The sequence below is a fragment of the Hippocampus bargibanti genome, linkage group LG11, assembly GCF_051943395.1.
Source record: "Hippocampus bargibanti isolate YZ-2025 linkage group LG11, ASM5194339v1, whole genome shotgun sequence".
NCBI lineage: Eukaryota > Metazoa > Chordata > Actinopteri > Syngnathiformes > Syngnathidae > Hippocampus > Hippocampus bargibanti.
The window spans coordinates 3,373,083-3,379,006 of NC_142744.1; the positions used below are offsets into that span (position 1 = coordinate 3,373,083).

At 37.4% G+C, this 5,924-nt stretch overlaps 1 long non-coding RNA gene across 1 annotated transcript; it reads left to right on the top strand.

Moving 5' to 3' along the window:
- Positions 1 to 2,136: 2,136 nt before the first annotated feature.
- On the top strand, positions 2,137 to 2,574 carry LOC148891163 (uncharacterized). The gene is made up of 3 exons (XR_016116515.1): positions 2,137 to 2,180; positions 2,303 to 2,372; positions 2,512 to 2,574. It is a non-coding gene; the product is annotated as an uncharacterized LOC148891163 (long non-coding RNA).
- The last annotated feature ends 3,350 nt before the right edge of the window (positions 2,575 to 5,924 follow it).

Genomic DNA, 5,924 nt, shown 5'->3' on the forward strand with positions numbered 1-5,924 from the left:
TGATGGAACAATGAGTGTTTTTTTTTTTTTTCTCGGTCAGGGGCGTTCCTTCAGTGACGTCACGTACGGACTCGTCACCAACTCAAAAACAAGACTTCCTGAATATTCAGCGTGAGTCTTAAAACGTAAAATATAGCTATATGCGGTGGAATCGTTTTAAAATACAAATAAAATAAATAATAATACATTTATTTATAATAAATAAAAAATAAAATGTAGAAGTCATTTGAAGATATTTTACAAATTATGGACACAACTTGTCCGGAGACGTCGATTGTCCTTTAAACATACTTAGATAATAAGCCTGTAAGGACAACCGACACCTCTGAACAAGTTGTGTCCATAATTTGTAAAATCACTTCAAACAACTTCTACTGAGCGTATTTTACAAAGATTCCACGGCATACAGCTATATTTTACGTTTTAAGTCATACGCTGAATATTCAGGAATATTGTTTTCGAGTCGGTGACGATTCCAGACGTGACGTTTTGTTGTTTACGAAAGCAAATACATATTTATCCCGATGCTCAATTCATTGGTGAAAAACTACCAAGTTGTGTAACGCCAACCATAGAACAGAAAACTTCCCCGTCCATTATGAAAAATAATGTACAGTACAGTTTATTTCTGTAATTATAATACCATAGCACATTTATTATACATAAAATAAGATATATTTTGTGTAGTTTTAAGGCTTAGAAAATAAAAAAGAAAGTAGAAAATTATGTTTTATGGGGACCTGGGAACGGATTATTCTCATTTTAATGCTTTCCTGTGGGAAATTAATTTTTGGGATACACACTTTTAGCCTCACACACTCTGTCTGAGAACCAACTATCCACATTGTCCCAAAATAGCCCAACCAACTTCAGTGGTTGAATTTTTCATGATTTTACAGCATGGAGTCAAATTAACAGCATCAGTGTGCAAGAGTCTCTTGTACCCTCGTTTGCATATACTCCCCCAAATATGCAAATAGGCTGACAAGGAAAAGCGAGGTGGGGTTTTTTTTTTTTCGAAAACAGTTTGTGCATATTTAATGCTCACAACAGGATATTTCCACACCAAAAAAATAAATCATATTCAAACATGAATAATTGAGCGATCAAAGACAAAGTGGCTTACAATGCTTTTCATTTCACACACACACACAAATGGATTGTTTCTAGTTAGGTTTATTTCTCTTCCGCTAGTTGTTATTGTCATGGCGTCATGTTAATGATGCAACATGTAGATTGGCTGCCATTTTTTACATTTCATTATTATTTTTTCGTATCTTCATTTGATTATTTTTAGCAATACGTTAATTGCAAAGTGGTGTTTGTTGTTGTTATGGAACCGTTGTATTTTTTTTTTTTTTTTACTTTATAGATTATGATAGTAGAAAGCACCAAGGAATATTAAATTAATATTTGTATTACCTTTTCGTGTTTTATTTATTCAAAAAAAGATCTGACATTTGCTTCTACATATTTATTTAATTTCTCATATTTTTTTTTTTTTTAAATCTATATAATGTTGATTTGGTTCGTCGATGTGTTTAAATTCACAATTAATCGGGTATTTATTTGAGGTAAGGTGTTTGTTTTCATTTAGGGTGTACCTGACATTTTCAAAATAATATTTCATTATAATATAATATAATATATAATATACAGTAAAGTCTCGTTATATCGATATTCTCGGGAGTCCGAAAAAATATCGATATAAGCGGTACTATCGATATAACCGATATCAATATAATGAGACTTTACTGTATAATATAATATAATATAATATAATACAGTCCAATATATAATATATTACAGTACAATATATAATATAATATAATATAATATAATATAATATAATATAATATAATATAATATAATATGTCATGTCTTCTTCTTAATATAGTATAGTATAGTATAGTATAGTATAGTATAGTATAGTACAATACAATACAATTAATATAATGCAGTGTAATGTAATCCAAGAATAAAATATAACAATAATTGTAATGTGGTCTTTATTTTAAGTTCGATTTGTAGTTTTTATTCATTCAAACATTTGACATGTTACTCATCCTTTTTTTAAAAAAATTGTCATTTTTCTCCGGCAGGAAGTGCTCTTGTCTATTTCCTGCGATCAGAGGCACAAGACTGTGCTGCCCCATGTGGTAGAAAAAGGACATAGAAAGGTGATGTAGCATTTTACTCCTCCCTCTTTCTATTTTTCCAAAGTTCTGCCTAGCAACAAGAGATATTGCCGCCATAATGTTTTCGCATCTCTTCCCATCGCTTTTTTTTTTCGGGGCGGCAGAACAGTCGAACGGGGTCAAGTCCTCGTCCGAGGCCATGTCACTTCCTGCCCGGCCCTCCACGTTGCCTTGGTAGCCAGTCCTCTTTTCCTCCCTCACGTGTGATCCGTCTGTTGCCATGGCAGCCCCGCCGAGCTTTTTCTGACGGGTGAACTGCCCCCCCCCCCCCCTTCTCATCCACCGAGAACCGCGTGTATTCATCTGTTGCCAGGGCGACAAGCGTGCGTTTTGACCGATAGATCTGGCGCAGCGGGCAATGACGACCCTGTTTCTTCAAAGGAGACCAAATGCAGCATGTTTTTGATCGGTAAATTACCGTATTTGCTTGTACAGTGATACCTCGGTTTACGAACCCTTTGGTTTACAAACTTTTCGGTTTACAAACGTTACATTTATGAAAATTTTACCTTGACGTACAAACTATTTTTCGAGATACACACGGAGCGCCACAATGAGTGAAATGTCGTTGGCGAACGAGCCTGTTCTCATAACAAGAAAATGGCAGTCGACTTTTTTTTTTGTCCTCTATTCCCCGCCCCCAGTCTTCGGTTAAAGCCATGTGATTGGTCAAGAACGCAGCACTGAGGGGGGTGGGGGTTTAAACATTAAAAAGAATGAGAGACTGAGAAAATGAGAAAAACAGTGAAATTTGGACTTGTTTCAACTTTGATAGTTCAAAGGCAGAGTAGAGACTGCAAGGTTAAAATATACCATCAATCAGGCTCGACAAATAACCTGCACAAGCCATCTGTACACTTGATGCAAAAAGCTATCAACCCAGCTAAACAGAACACAATTGATGAGGAACTAGGTAAAATTATCGCCGAGAAAGCACCTCCAAGCGACCATTCCTCAAGATGGTGAAAGAAGAAGGCTACGTTGCTCATCAAGTGTTTAATGCTGATGAAACCGGCCACTCCATTCCATCAAGCCATCAACGACCATCACAAAGGTCAATAAAACGACTTTATTATACAGTACAGTTTATTTCTGTAATTATAACACCATAGCGCATTTATTATACATAAAATAAGATATATTTTGTGTAGTTTTAAGGCTTAGAAAATAAAAAAGAAAGTAGAAAATTATGTTTTATGGGGACCTGGGAACGGATTATTTTCATTTTAATGGTTTCCTATGGGAAATTAATTTTTGGGATACACACTTTTCGCCTCACACACTCTGTCTGAGAACCAATTAAGTTTGTAACCCGGGATTTCACTGTATATGGAAAAAAAAGTTAGAAAATACACAATTCAATCGCAGTGCGCCTTATCCACCAAAAATATGATATTTTATATTGACTTGGCAAAAACATATTTTGTGTCGGGAAACCCGGTAGTCGAGTGGTTAGCACGCCGACTCACAGTGCAGATGTCGCAAGTTCAAGACCCGGTCCAGCCTCCCTTGTGATGAGTTTGCATGTTCTTCCCGGGGCCCGTGTGGGTTTTCTTCGGGTGCTCCGGTGTCCTCCCACATACCAAAAGCATGCATGGCAGGCCAATTAAACACTCCAAATTGATCCTAGTGCAACCGCAAATATGTATTCGTTTCTGTGTGCCCTGCGATTGGTTGACTACTGGTTCAGGGTGTCCCCCGCTTACTGCTCTAAGGCAGCTCGTAAAGAATAATCAGTTCAAAATCAAATAAATAGCGTTTATGAGGCCACTTAGTGCCCTCGGAATATTTACAATGCATCACTCTCATCAAGTGGCGAGAAGAGATGTTGTTGTCTCCCGACACTGTGGTGGCGACGCAGCCCATCGCTCATTCCAACCCCGCCACCACCTCCGCCATGCAGACACACATCGGCGGACGATGGTTTGCGTTCTTGAGGGCGACAGGAAGAGGTGATGAAACGGCATTTGGTTGTGTGCCAGCGAACGGTCACCTTCCTTGTTTATGTTGATTTGTTTCTCCTGCCGCCGCCATTATTTGTCTTCCTGTTAGCTTGAAGACGAGTAGCATGTCTCTTTCACAGGCTTTAATTTGACGCATTTCAGTATCTTACAGTTTATGAAGACTGAAGTCATTTCTTGGCTTGGTTTACGGACTTAATTGGTTCCCGGACAGAGCGTGTAAGGCGAAAAGTGTGTATCCCAAAAATTAATTTCCCATAGGAAACCATTAAAATGAGAATAATCCGTTCACAGGTCCCCATAAAACATAATTTTCTACTTTCTAATTTTCTAATCCTTAAAACTACACAAAATATACCTTATTTTATGTATAATAAATGTGTTATGGTATTATAATTAAAGAAATAAACTGTACTGTATAATAAAGTGGTTTTATTTACCTTTGTGATGGTCGTTGATGGATGGAATGGAGTGGCCGGTTTCATCAGCATTTAACACTTGATGAGGAACGTAGCCTTCTTCTTTCACCATCTTGATTGATGGGAATTTTAACCTTGCAGTCTACACTCTGCCTTTGAACTATCCAAGTTGAAACAAGTCCAAATGTCACTGTTTTCTGTCCATTTTGTCACTCTCTGTCTCTCTCTGCGGGGAATAGAGGACCAAAACAAGCCAGCTGCCATTTTCTTTTTCGGATAACGGGCTCGTGCGCGAACGACACATCACTCATTGTGGGAGCTCCGTGTGTATCCCAAAAAATAGTTCGTATGCCAAGGAAAATTTTTCATAAATTCATAAACTGCAAAGTTCCTAAGCCAAGAGGTTCATAAACTGATATTCCGACATTTTCCCTACATCATCACTTTTTTTTTTTTTTTTTTTTTTTTTTTTTTTTTTGCAGAGTGTGCATGTTGACAAGCAAGAAAAATATCCGACCCATCAGCTGTCACTCGTGCCCCCCCCCCCCCCCAATCAAAAAGCAACGTGTTCCGTGGTCGTTTGCCGAGCAATGCGAAATGGTTGCCATGGAAACCGAGCACCGATCTCCTCTTCCCAAAGGCACTGGAATCGAAAAAGAAAGGCATGCAACATTAAGAAAATGTAGTCATCCATTTCATCTTTGTCTTGTGCATATAGTATTTTTTTTTTCAGGTTAAAAAAAATGAATGAAATCAGAAAATATTTTTCAAATATTATTGTTTATATTTCATGATTACAATGATTTTGCCAGCTAATTCATTATTTAATTTCCAAGCGCCTTTCAAAACACCCAAGGATGCTTTACAATTAAAAGACCTAACACCAGAACAATAAAACCATAAATAATAAAAGACTATTCAGCTATTCAGTAAAACATTTTTTTAAATGAAATGCAAGTGCAAAAATCTTAATTTGACTATCACGGTCATAATTATTGACATGCAAATAGGGGGGGGGGGGGGGCGGTTTAAAACTTTGAATTTAGGAAATGAGACAGATGCACTAAGCGCGTTTTCGCCATGCTGCCCATATGGGGAAACAAAGTACCCCTCCCCTCCCTCCATCCCATCGTATTAGATGGTTTTTTTTTGTTGATCCCAGAAGAGATGACCTATATTATGTAGAGATGAAAGAAAATTCTATTTTTTATCCCACTGGCATCTTGGCGGCCAGGCGAGCAGAATCCCCATTGCACAAATTGTGGCCTTGCCGCACTCAAAGAAAACAAAACAAAAACATGGCCACCGATCTCAAGAGAATCCTGCTGATGAGGATCCTAATTAGT